This window comes from Myotis daubentonii, chromosome 9 (assembly GCF_963259705.1).
Source record: "Myotis daubentonii chromosome 9, mMyoDau2.1, whole genome shotgun sequence".
NCBI lineage: Eukaryota > Metazoa > Chordata > Mammalia > Chiroptera > Vespertilionidae > Myotis > Myotis daubentonii.
Genome location: NC_081848.1, coordinates 44,841,773 through 44,856,102, shown reverse-complemented (window position 1 = coordinate 44,856,102; position 14,330 = coordinate 44,841,773). Strand labels below are relative to the sequence as shown.

Sequence of the window (14,330 nt, the reverse complement as noted above, 5' to 3'; positions counted from 1 at the left end):
GTGCACCGGAAAGAAAACTGGACTAGGCATGAGGCACTATCTGAGCTATAGCCTCAGCTCTGCTACCAATGATCTGGGACCTTGAAGGAAACATTTCACCACTCTGAACTGTCTTCTACATAGATTAGAATGAAACTAGTTCATAAAGATTTATCTTCTAAATAAAAAAAATCTAAAATTCAACCATGGACCAGGAGCTCAAGGCACACAATCAAATAAAAGCAAAAAAAAACAAAACAAAAATAAAAACAAAACAAAACAAAACAAAAAAACCAGTAGGCAGTTTATTTCAGTTCTACTGTAAATCTATTTATTAGATTCAAAAAAGAATAAAGAAGAGAAAGATTCTGAGTGTTAAATCTCTTCCTTAGCTGTATCTCAGTCACACAGTGTATTTTATCACAGTGAAAGCCTTCAATCACCTGGGCTTTTTAATCCAAAGGACACATTTTAGTATATATTATTTATATTTTTAAATTAATTTTTGAGTATTTACCATGAGCTATGTCCTGTGTTAACAAGTTTCTATAATTTAATCCTCATAAAATATCATTTGCTGATAATAATAACCCAACAAAATGGCTGCTAGTATGATCTCTAGTTAACACACCAAAAAACTATGGCATGAGGAGGTTGAATAACTTGTCTAAGTTCACACAGCCAGTATCCAATCAAGCACATATTCAAACTCAGGTCATCTTGCTCTAAATCCCATGCTTTTAATATACTGTTTAATTTGCCACCTTTGAGCAATTTCTTCTCCAAACTTTCTTCTCCTTTGGTTTCCTTAATCCCATTACGTTATTGTCTTCCTACTACATTTTCATAGTTTGTTGCCTGTATTCCAATGCTATTCTTATTTTTATTATTTCCAGTGTTGTTATATTATTATTATTGTTTCACTTCCCAGTTGTATTGAGAGCAGAATTTGAAGTTAAAATATTAGACCTTTACTAGTTTCTAGTGAAAGGTATTAGACCTTCACTAATGTGACCAGTGTTGCTTACCAAAAAGGAAGTTTCACTAAACGTTCTTTTATTTTTTTACCTCCTTTTCCCCAACCACTTATATCTATCTTCCTCATATCTTTGGCTTCCAATTTATGTCATATTTTATCCTTTCCATTTTCTTTACCACCCTAACTCTACCCTGCCCAGATAGATAAGAACCCCCTGCCCCAATTTTAAAAAAAAAGTATAAGCTGGCATGATAGTCTCCTGATATTCCTGCTCTTGCTATCCTGTGAAATAGGCTTCTACGCCTACTACATCTAGCCTTGTGTCTTAATTCTTTCTCTATTTTTGAATGAAATGAAGCAAACCCATTTTTCCAAAGAGAGATTTAATCAGCAAGCAGACTTAAAATCACACAGAAATCTATGAGGTAGAATCAAAAAAAAAAAAAAATCTCAGTGCTGTCTCTTCACTTATAGAAAATCTTACTACAGTTAATGCAACAAAACCCCAGGCCCTTTTCTTCTGCTGATCCTCATTTTAGAATAAGCCCAACTTTCACAAATAATTCTTACCTCTTTTTCATAGAGATTGGCTATTTCAAGAGTCATAAACCACCCTTCAACAAACCTTTTATTGATCCAAAAGAGTATGGTCTGGCCATTTCAATCAATAAAACAACAAATATCATTTGACAAGCACAGGACATGCCCCCACACTCAGCCTTGGATCTGCTTAAGCCATGGCCTTGGGAAGGTGCCACAATATAGGCATATATGACAGGAAAAAAGTCACAGGTCCCTTGCTCTGCATCAGGAGTGCGTGCAATCAAAAACCTGAGAAACATGAGACCCCTTCTAAACTCAGCAATAACCTACTGTCCAGTGTGGAATACCAGGTGCTTATTATCTCCTTTATTCTGCAGCTGCAGACTTACTGAGGTCCCACAAGTCGACTGCCTCTCCTTGGTCTAGGTCCCAGTGCTGCCTCAGAAGCTGGTGTTTCTATAGCTCTTTATCCCAGGAGACCTCAGATCAGGAGAATTAGGGAATCCAGGAAGCGTTTGTGGTCTTCTGAGCTCTTGGTCCTTTTACAGGAAAGACACAGTGAATAGCTATATAAGCCTTGGGGAAGAACATAATTCTTAGTCGGCCCTGGGGAATTAACAACAGCTCTATCAGTGGCAATAACTCACAGGGAAACTGCTCTGACAGATACAAACAAATCATAGAAATATGTGCTATTGTTGAGGTTTCCACTTGTTAAATGTATGATTTTTTCTGAGAGTGTGATTATAACAGCAGAAGAGTCTAAGTTTAAATTTTGAGGGAGCATGCTTCTTAGGAATGCTACCTCCAAAAAATGCAAAAGATCCATGAAGGGGGAAATAGATCAATTTCCAAAACCTTGTTTTCTGTGTTGAATCTAAGTCAAGTACAGATATATAAAGGAATATATAATCATTGACTCCTATGCACTGTCTAATATAAGAAGGGAGAGGTATAGGTGTAGAAAAAATAGTATTTAATATCAACTACCATCACCATGGGTTTATCATTTAAATAACATTTTATGATATATAATTTATTTTAAATCCACAAATATTCCCAGTATTTTTATTTATTCGTTGGACTTGGTGAGGACATTGAAGTCCAGAAAGTTGAATCATTTTGTTCCTTTGCACACATAGCAAGTAATCAAGCTGAAAATTAAATGCAGGTTCCCTATTGCCAAATCTCATGCTCTTCTTAAACAACATTTTGTTATTAATAAAAATTTAGAGTGGTCAAGTAAAAGAATAAGTGCTTTCTCCAAATCATAAAAGCATTCACTTGAAGCTAGAAAATATTCAAACTAATTTATTCTTTTTATATGTGAAATACAATGCAAATAGTATAGAAATATATAGATTATACATATACTACATGGCAAAGGTCCAACACTCCATTATATACATAATTATAAGATTAAAGTATCCCAGCCAGTGTTGCTCAGTGGTTGAGTGTCAACCTGTGAACCAGGAAGTCACAGTTCCATTCCCTGTCAGGGCACATGCCCCGTGTGGGTCGTGCAGGAGGCAGCTGATCAATGATTCTCTCTGATCATTGATGTTTCTATCTCTCTCTCCCTCTCCCTTCCTCTGTGAAATAAAAATATATTTTATCTTTTTTTTAATTTCTTTATTGGTTAAGGTATTACAAATGTGTCCTCATCCCCCCATTAACCCTCAACCTCCCCCCCACCCCACCCCCACTCATACTCTCATCCCCCTGTTGTCCGTGTCCATTGGTTTGGCTTATATGCATGCATACAAGTCCTTTGGTTGATCTCTTCCGCTTACCCCCACCCTCCCCTACTTTCCCTCTGGGGATTGATAGTCTGATCGATGTTTCTCTGTCTTGGATCTGTCCCTGTTCATCAGTCTATGTTGTTCTCTATATTCCACAAATGAGTGAGATCATGTGGTATTTATCTTTCTCTGACTGGCTAATTTCTCTCAGCATAATGCTCTCCAGATCCATCCATGCTGTTGCAAATGGCAAGATTTCCTTCTTTTTTATTGCAGCGTAGTATTCCATTGTGTAAATGTACCACAGTTTTTTAATCCACTCATCTGCTGATGGGCACTTAGGGCTGTTTCCAAATCTTAGCTATGGTGAATTGTGCTGCTATGAACATAGGGGTGCATATATCCTTTCTGATTGGTGTTTCTGGCTTCTTGGGATATATTCCTAGAAGTGGGATCACTGGGTCAAGTGGGAGTTCCATTTTTAGTTTTTTGAGGAAACTCCATACTGTTCTCCACAGTGGCTGCACCAGTCTGCATTCCCACCAGCAGTGCAGAAGGGTTCCTTTTTCTCCACATCCTCTCCAGCACTTGTTTGTTGATTTGTTGATGATAGCCATTCTGACAGGTGTGAGATGTTACCACATTGTCATTTTGATTTGCATCTCTCTTATAACTAGAGACTTTGAGCATGTTTTCATATGTCTTTCGGCCTTCTGTATGTCCTCTTTTGAAAAGTGTCTATTTAGATCCATTGCCCATTTTTTGATTGAATTGTTTATCTTCCTTTTGTTAAGTTGCATGAGTTCCCTGTAAATGTTGGAGATTAAACCCTTATCAGTGATAAAAGATTAAAGGAAAGGCCCTCAATTGGAAGGAATGGAATAAATCAGTGTGGAATGAATCTACTTGTCTATTATCTATCTATCTATCTATCTATCTATCTATCTATCTATCTATAGATATAGATATCCTATCTAATAATAGACAACCATAGTAATTAACCGTACCTCCGACACGCTTCCCATTGGCTAATCAGGGCTATATGCAAATTAACTGCCAACCAAGATGGCGGCTGGCAGCCAGGCAGCTGAAGCGAACAGGAGGCTTGCTTGCTCCAGTGATGGAGGAAGCCAAGGTTCCCCGCCTGACACTGCTGGCCTCTGAGCTGCACTCTAAGAAACAATGTTGCCATTATAGAAGCTAAACAAACCCCAGAAACCTGCTTTCAGCCAGCCGGGCCTCGGAGCTGGAGCTGCAACAGTGTTTCAATTATAGAAGCCAAACAAACCCAGATACCTGCTTTAAGCAGGTGAGGTCTCAGAGCTGGAGCCGAGCCTCAGAGCTAAAGCTGGCTCTCAGTTCCAGTGACAGCCATAGAATGTAAATAAATCCCAGAATAAAAAAAATAAATAAAAAAAGGAGAGGTTGGGAGCTTCAGTCACCCGCCAGCCTGAAAACGGCCCTCAGCCCCTCACCCAGACTGGCCAGGCACCCCAGTGGGTGCTGGGGTCCAGCCCCAGCGGGTCCAGGGGTCCCCAAAGGTGTGGACGGAGTTGGCGAAGAAGGAATGACACGGAGACAGTGTTCAGTTGATCAGCAGCCTAGCCAGGATCTCCAGCCAAGTTCTGGTCTGGATCTCCAGAGAGGTTCTGCTTAGGATCTCCAGCGAGGTTCTGTCCAGGCTCTCCAGCCAGGCTCAGTCACCAGGTTCCAGTGAGGCTCTCCTGCCAATCTCCGCAGTCAGGTTCAGTCCAGGATCCCCTGCCATGCTCTCTTGCCAGGCTCCGCCTCCAGGCTCCCAGGCCAGTCCCTGTCCAGGATCCTCCGGCATGCTCTCGCCAGCGAAGTTCTTCTGTCTCTAGAGAACGTTCTGTGTAGGTTCTGTGCCTAGGCTCTGTCTCTCTTGGTCCTGTCTTCCAAGCCCTGTCTCCTAAGTTCTGTGTCTGAAGTTCTGTCTCTCTGTCTGGTTACATCTGTATTTATACCAGTTGATTCAATCCTATCAATCTCTATTACAAAGGTTAGGGCGTTTCTTATCTCCATTCCAGGGAGTAAAGATTAGGTAGCTTAAGCATGATTGTTCATAGTTAAAGTGATTAATTACCCGCCTGGCACTTAGTTGAGGGGTTTTATTCCCTCCCTAACTTCAGGGGAAAATCCCTACCTGGGGATTCAACCTTTCTCGGAGAGGTGACCTTGGTTAAAACACAGTGCCAAGAAGGTGAGCAAACATATTAAGAACCGTATGCCATATATGCCAGGTCCCTTGAAAGAGCAAGGATGGACTGGCTCCCGGCAAATTCCCCCTTTTTTATTTTTTAAAAGCAGGCATTAAAAAGAAAAACCCCAAAATGCTCTCTTGTATCCATTTTAAGAGTAGGATTGGCGCTTTCCGCTATTACCTGAGTCCTGATCTATCACCCCAGGGAGAGCTTGCCAATCCTGCACTTTCCCAGGGTGGAAAGGCTGCAGTGGGGTTAAGGATAAGGCTCCTTGGGCCTACCTTCTCCCATGCCATTACATTTACCTTTCCTTCCTCAGAAAAGCATGGACATATTTCTTGTATAAAATGTTCCATCTGACTGGGAGTAACCTTAACTCCTCTGCTAGCAAGCATATGTGTTAAAAGATCAATACGGAGTCTTTTTTCTTTAGACTCAGTATGGCACATCTTCTTAATCTAAAGATCAATACAGAGTCTTCTTTCTTTGGACTCAGTATGGCACATCTTCTCAATCTAAGAATCAATACAGTCTTCTTTCTTTGGACTCAGTAAGGCACATCTTCTCAACCTAAGTTCTGTACTATCCACCTTCTTACCCTACTTATCCTCTATAGGGGGGTCTGTAGCACCCTGGTGGAGTCCTATCTGTCCTGAGTGTGGGGGTTCTCAATGGGGGGGGGGGCTTACCTAGGGGAATCCTGTTCCAGGGATTCCCAAAGGTGTGGACGGAGTAGGCGAAGACTATCCACCCTCTTCCTATGGTGGAGTCCGATCCGTCCCGAGTGCGGGGCGCTTACCTAGGGGTCCCTGTTTGGGCGCCAGATGCCGGGGTCCAACCCCAGCAGGTCCAGGGGTTCCCAAAGGCGTAGACGGAGTCGGCGAAGAAGGAATGACATGGAGACAGCGTTTAGTTGATCAGCAGCCTAGCCAGGATCTCTAGCTAAGTTCTGGTCTGGATCTCCAGAGAGGTTCTGCCTAGGATCTCCAGCCAGGTTCTGTCCAGGTTCTCCAGGCAGGTCCAGTCACCAGGTTCTAGTCAGGCTCTCCTGCCAATCTCCACAGTCAGGTTCAGTCCAGGATCCCCTGCCATGCTCTCTTGCCAGGCTCCGCCTCCAGGCTCCCAGGCCAGTCCCTGTCCAGGATCCTCCGGCATGCTCTCGCCAGCGAAGTTCTTCTGTCTCTAGAGAACGTTCTGTGTAGGTTCTGTGCCTAGGCTCTGTCTCTCTTCATCCTGTCTTCCAAGCCCTGTGTTCTCAGTTCTGTGTCTTTCTGTCTTCTGAATTCTGTCTGTTGTTGTCTTGTTGCATCTGTATTTATACCAGTTGATTCAATTCTATCAATCTCTATTACAAAGGTTAGGGCGTTTCTTATCTCCATTCCAGGGAGTAAATATTATGTAGCTTAAGGGTGATTGTTCCTAGTTAAAGTGATTGACTACCCTCCTGGCATTTAGTTAAGGGGTTTTATTCCCTCCCTAACTTCAGAAAAAAAATCCCTACCTGGGGAAACAACCTTTCTCGGAGAGGTGACCTTGGTTAAAACACATAGTGCCAAGAAGGGGAGCAAACATATTAAGAACAGTATGCCATATACGCCAGGTCCCTTGAAACATACGCTGTGCAGATGTTTCTTCCCTGCAGGGACTGTGTCAAGCAGCAAGGATGGACTGGCTTCTGGCAAGCCATCATCCCCTCATCCAGGCTGGCCAGGCACCCAAGCGGGACCCCCACCCTGATTTGGGACAACCTTCAGGGCAAACCAGCCGGCCCCCACCCATGCACCAGGCCTCTATCCTATATAGTAAAAGGGTAATATGCAAACTGACCGTAACAGCAGAAAGACTGGGAATCGCTGGTCACTATGACACACACTGACCACCAGAGGGCAGATGCTCAATGCAGGAGCTGCCCTCTGGTGGTCAGGGCGCTCTCACATGGGAGGAGCTCTGCTCAGCCACAAGCCAGGCTGATGGCTGCCAGCACAGTTTCAGTGGTGGGAGCCTCTCCTGCCTCCTCAGCAGTGCTAAGGATGTCCGACTGCAGTTTAGGCCTGCTCCCCGCTGGCAAGTGGACATCCCCCGAGGGCTGCCAGGCTGCCAGAGGGATGTCTGATTGCCATCTTAGGCCCAATCCCCCAGGGAGCAGGCCTAATCCAGCAGGTGGTCATCCCCTGAGGGGTCCCAGACTGCAAGAGGGCACAGGCCTGGCTGAGGGACCTCCCTCTCCCACGAGTCCACAAATTTTTGTGCACCGGGCCTCTAGTCCTATATAATAAAAGCCTAATATGCTAAGTGTCTGGTCGTCCAGTCATCCATTCAACCAATCAAAGCGTAATATGCTAATGATATGCTCGCTATGATGTGCACTGACCACCAGGGGGCAGACACTCTGACTGGAAGGTTAGCTTGTTGCAGGGGTCCAGTGGATCGGGACTGAGCAAGATGGGCCAGACACGCCCTGGAGCCCTCCTGTGATCCCTCCCCAGCTGCGAACCTCCTGTGTTCCTCCTCGGCCTCGATTGCACACTGGTGGGGTCCCTCAGCCTAGCCTGTGCCCCTGGGACCCCTCAGGGGATGTCGGAGAGCTGGTTTTGGCCTTATCCCGCAGGCCAGGACTAGGGACCCCACTGGTGCATGAATTTGTGCACCAGGGCTCTAGTAGATATATAACTCCATATAGCATCATTCAGATGTAACCTGACAGAGGTTGTCTATGCCCAGTGCCATAACTTTGACCCTGGTGCTTTCTGATGCCTATGTGTGTTTTGCAACAGGAATCCAATGTACTCCAGCAACACCACGGATGAATCAGGGTCATGATTGATGATGCAACCCATAATAAATTGTGGTTTTAGGAAACTGAAAAGGCTGCAAGACCTATCATTAATCAATACAAAGAGGTTCTTTAAGAAGCATGGCATTACAAGTTGTAATTGTGTTGATACCTTTTCTTTTTCTTATGATGAAAAATATAAGTTTAGCAAGAAAAAGTGCATGTGATAATACAGAACACAAAGAGATAGTTCTTAGAGCTGAACAGAAAAAGATAGAGCTTAAACACCATGAACAAACCTCCCATGCATTGGGTTGAACAATAAACAATATATAAGCACTTTTCCTCTATCCATTATTCTAAGTCTTCATTGATAAATAACTATCCCTCATGTGGGCCTATGGATTTTGCATTGCATGTTTTAAAAATCTTTATTGTTGAAAGTATTACATATGTTTCCTTTTTTCTCCCATTGACCTTTTCTGGTCTGCTCCTGCCTCCCACCCCAGGCCTTCACCACCCTATTGTCTATGTCTATGGATTATGCAGATATGCATTCAAGTCCTTTGACTGATCTCTTTCTACCCACTCACCCTCTCACTTTCCCTCTGAGATTCGACAAAATAAAGTTCTTTGTACTGTTGAACAGGGTCCAACCCAAATGAAATATACTTTCCTATGGACTTTTATATCTAGGATTGGCCCTAATGTAGACCATAGTTATGGGGTACATATTAGCCTCTAGTGAGAACCAGGAATTCCCTGGCAGGTTAATTCTTCTGTATAGTAAAGCCAGATACATTAGTGTGGCCTAATATAGACTTAAGTATTTCCTAAGTTAAATACAAATATATAGTTATCAAATGTACTACTTTATTTGCCATCATAATTATACTTCAGACTCAGTATTAATTCTATGTCTCTAAGTTTTTGACTAGTGGAATACAGTTATAAAAACTAATGTTGTCTACTATTTCTAAATCTATGTCAGTACTGGGTCTGTTTGTACTGATTAATTTTTCTCTTTATTATGCATTATATTTTCCTGCTTCTTTGCATGCATATTTCTGATTGGAAGACAGACATTGTGATTTTACCTTGGTGAGTATAAATAACATTTATCTATACTGTTAATTTTTCTTAAAAACAAGTATTTGTATATCTATGAATATTCTTCTTTTATTTACTTTAAATATTTTATAGTTTTTCAATTACAGTTAACATACAATATTATATTAGTTTCAGGTGTACAACTCAGTGATTATAAATTATATAACTTGCTAAGTGATCACCCCAATAAATCCAGTGCCCATCTGACATCACACATAGTTATTATAATACTAGGGGCCCGGTGCACAAAATTCGTGCACTGGGTGTGTGTGTGGGGGGGGGGGGTGTCCCTCAGCCCAGCCTGCCCCCTCTCACATACTGGGAGCCCTCAGGGGTTGACCCCCATCACCCTCCAATCGCAGGATCGGCCCCTTGCCCAGGCCTGACGCCTCCGCCAGAGGTGTCAGGCTTGGACAGGGGACCCTCATCTCCCCCTGATCACTGGCTCTGACCCCCGCCCAGGCCTGAGGCCTCTGGCCCAGGAATCATGCCTGGGCAGGGGACCCCCATCTCCCTCTGATCGCTTGCTCCACCCCCCGCCCAAGTCTGACGCCTCTGACCCAGGCTTCAGGCCTGGGCAAGGGGACCATCATATCCCTCCAATCCCCGGCTCCACCCCTCACCCAGGCCTGATGCCTCTGGCCCAGGCATCAGGCCTGGGCAGGGGACCCCCAGCCCCCCGCCCAGGACTGATGCCTCAGCCAGAGGAGTTGACCCTCATCACCCTCCGATCACCAATCACCGGATCGGCCCCTTGACCAGGCCTGAGGCCTCCGGCAGAGGCGTCAGGCCTGGGCAGGGGATCCCCAGCTCCCCGCTGTTGCAGGCATACCTGGTCTGGAAGCTGTGCACATCTGGATCTCCATTCCCATCTGTGCCATGTTCTTCATGACCTTGGTGGGCAACATGACCATCATGCTCATGAGCTCACCGTCTCTGCTTGTTTCACCCAAATGTTTTTTATTCATACCTTCCAAGATTTTGAGTCTGCTATCATATTGGCAATGGCCTTTGATCGTTTTGTGGCTATATCTCGTCCATTGCACTATTCTTCCATCCTTACCCATAGTGTAATTGCCAAGATAGGTCTGGCCATTGTAGGGCGAGCCATGATTGCACAAGTGCCCCTTCCTATCCTCTTGAGGAGGCTGTGTTTCTGTCACTCCAATGTACTTTCTCATTCCTACTGTCTGCATGCCGACATCCTAAAGCTCTCCTGCTCCAACTCAAGGGTAAATAGCATCATTGGACTCTTTATGGTTCTTTCCAACATGGGACTTGATTTTCTCCTTATCCTTCTTTCTTACATGTTGATTCTGAAAACTGTGCTAAGCATTGCATCCCGTGGTGGCCGCCTCAAGGCTCTCAACACCTGTATTTCCCACCTCTGTGCTGTGATCCTCTTCTTCACACCCATGATCTGCCTGTCGATACTTTACAGAGCTGCTCCACGGCTTCCCAAAGCCATCTACGTACTCATGGCCAACATGCACTTTCTCATTCCTCCTGTGATGAACCCCATTGTGTATGTAGTGAAAACCAAGCAAATACGAGACAAAATCCTAAAACTCTTCAACAACAAAAAGGAACCAAAAATCCTGAACAGCATTAATTAACTTCTGGGAAATAGATGTAACAATAGATGGTCATTATTCCAATTCTTTTGACTGAAATGACTTTTATTTATTTATGTACATAAAGAATCAAAGAAGTAAAATACCCTAATATATTTTATTTTCTCACCTTGTACTGGACATGATTTGCAGTTTCAGCAACAAACTTTGCTGATTTCTTCCATCTAATTAGTTTTCGGATTGAAAATGGCTTTTGACCTCACATTTTAGAAGCTGTATATAGTTTCTTCTGTTACTTTTCAGTTCTCTGAAAGATATTTTTTCATTATTTGTTTCATTTTTTCATTGCTACAATTTATTAACAATTTCATTAAATACAACAGTATTTTACTCAAAATTTTCTACATATGCAAAGTTCCCTCTTTCTTGAATTTTCACTATTCTGCATGCTAAATAAGTTTGAGACATCTTAAAAAGTGACATTTGTTAATTAGATCAGGTAAGTAGGAGCTTAGGACATTCATTGTCCAATTGGGTGACATGAAGTTGGAACTGTTAATGCCAATTAACTTAACAAAAGGACATATTAAAAATAACAGAAGGTCCCGGCCATCTTGGCTCGGTGGTTAGAGCATCAGCCCACAGACTGAAGAGTCATGGGTTCAATTCCAGTCAAAGGCATGTACCTCGTACCTTGATTGCAGGCTTGATACCCAGACAGGGCAGGTTCTGAAGGCAACCAGTTGATGTGTGTCTCTCACATTATTGTTTCTCTCTCTCTCTCCCCACCCCCTTCGATTCTCTCTCTAAAAATCAATGGAAAAAAATATCTTCCGGTGAGGATTAACAAAAAATAATAATAATAACACAAGAACTCAAAGAAAATAAAAACCATTTTTAAAGAGCTAATAAAGCCAAATAATTGTTTTGCTGTTTGCATCTTCTGTTATCAATAGATGGAAGTAATAGTGACAAATTATTTGTCTAAGAAGTCAAACCATAAAAATAAATGAGGATTATGCCCCATCTAACTTATGCTTACTTCAAAGCAGAAATTATTCTTTTCTATACTAGAAACAGTGTATCTGGCTATATTCAAAGCAATAATCTGCTGCTGTGTTAAAAATGTTTGTATTATTCAAACTCTGGTCTCCGTTTAACTCGCATGCATATCTCCTCATAGGATATAAATGCTCTGCACCTTTTCATGTTTTGATTTTCCTATGTACTATCAACAAACAATTATCTTTATTATTTTTTACTTATACTTACCTTAACCATTTGTTTCCTATATACCAACAATCCCCTTTTCAAGCAAAGTAGAAACTGTTTTGTGTTTGTTTATTTTTTTCAAAAAATCATTTTCCAAATTGTTTATTGGCATAGTGTGTTGTCTTTCCACTCTATAATCCTCAGGTAAATTGCCAAAGTTCTGTAGCTGAAATGTTAATAAAGAAATCTTTCTGGTTTTCATTGGAATATACTGTAGGTCACAGACAAAAGGCAACTTCAGGTGAAAATCTGATCAGGTTCTCATTTTTCCATGTAGTTATCAATGTTATCATCACCAACAATATTGCATCTGCAAAGGCCTACTTTATCCCCTACAACATCATTGTCTGAATGGTTTATTTTCTATCTTGAATGCCAAACAGAATATTTGGAAAACCACGATAAATAATTACTAAAAGTTTATTTGTAGAAAAAGGTAAAATCATGATCTCATGCAGGTATAAAATCAATGTGTTAAGTGTTTTTAGTTTATTCACATGGGAGACAATTAGATGTTTAAAAGATAATCTGTTCAAAGGAAATCTCATTAAAAGGAATGTCAAAATACCACTCCTTTATATGGAATAAAAGAATGTTGGAAGAAATTGGAAATAGAGACCTAATATATTTTTCCCCACAGGCTCTTTATTTTTTTAATTTTCTGTTTTTAATTAAATAATTAATTACTGTTTATATTCAATATTATTTTGTATTAGTTTCAGGTGTACAGCCTACTAGTTAGATAAGTATGTATTTTACAAAGTGTTCCCCCTGATATTTCCAGTACCCAACTGACACCATACATAGTTATGACAGTATTATTGATTATATTTCATATGCTGTACTTAAAGAAAACAATGTGAAACTCTGCAGGGCAAGACAAATTTTGAATTTCTTTGAATTACTCACAAATTACAAAGAGTTCTGAAGTAACAAGGATATGAACACAGCTGGATATGACCATCTGGATGGGTGTGATATTAAGAATGCACAATTTTCCAATGAAAAACAAATTTTGTAGTCTCCCCCATTTTGATAAAAAATAATCTATCTCAAAGTTTATTCTTTATTGTTGCCGGGGTCCAACCCCAGCAGGTCCAGGGGTTCCCAAAGGTGTGGACGGAGTCGGCGAAGACTATCCACCCTTTTCCTATGGTGGAGTCCTATCCGTCCCGAGTGCGGGGGGGGCTAACCTAAGGGAACCCTGTTCGGGCGCCAGATGCTGGGGTCCAACCCCAGCAGGTCTAGGGGTCCCCAAAGGTGAGGACGGAGTCAGCGAAGACTATCCACCTTCTTCCTACGGTGGAGTCCGATCCGTCCCAAGTGCGGGGCGCTTACCTAGGGGTCCCTGTTCGGGCGTCATATGCCGGGGTCCAACCCCAGCGGGTCCAGGGGTCCCCAAAGGTGTAGACGGAAACAGTGTTCAGTTGGTCAGCAACCTAGCCAGGATCTCTAGCCCGGATCTCCAGCCAAGTTCTGGTCTGGATCTCCAGAGAGGTTCTGCTTCGGATCTCCAGCGAGGTTCTGTAGCCATGTTCCCTCGCTAGGTTCTCCAGCCAGTTTCTGTCCAGGCTCTCCAGTCAGGTTCAGTGTCCAGGTTCCAGTCAGGTTCTCCTGCCAATCTCTGTAGTCAGGTTCAGTCCAGGATCCCTTGCCATGTTCTCCCGCTAGGCTCTGTCTCTAGGCTCCGAGGCCAGTCCCTCTCCAGGATCCTCTGGCATGCTCTCTCCAGCAAAGTTCTTCTGTCTCTAGGCTCCGTGTAGATTCTGTCTTCTTGATTCTGTTCTAAGTTCTGAGTGTTTCTGTCTTGTTACAACTGTATTTATACCAGTTGATTCAATCCTATCAATCTCTATTACAAAGCTTAGGGCGTTTCTTATCTCCATTCCAGGGAGAAAAGATTATGTAGTTTAAGCATGATTGTTCGTAGTTAAAGGGATTAATTACCCGCCTGGCACTTAGTTGAGGGGTTTTATTCCCTCCCTAACTTCAGGGGAAAATCCCTACCTGGGGAAAACAACCTTTCTCAGAGACCTTGGTTAAAACACATAGTGCCAAGAAGGTGAGCAAACATATTAAGAACAGTATGCCATATATGCCAGGTCCCTTGAAACAGCAAGCATGGACCGGCTCCCG

General features: G+C 42.6%; 1 pseudogene; it reads left to right on the top strand.

Moving 5' to 3' along the window:
* The first annotated feature begins 8,178 nt into the window (after window positions 1–8,178).
* On the top strand, window positions 8,179–10,964 carry LOC132241669 (olfactory receptor 51G2-like; annotated as a pseudogene).
* The last annotated feature ends 3,366 nt before the right edge of the window (window positions 10,965–14,330 follow it).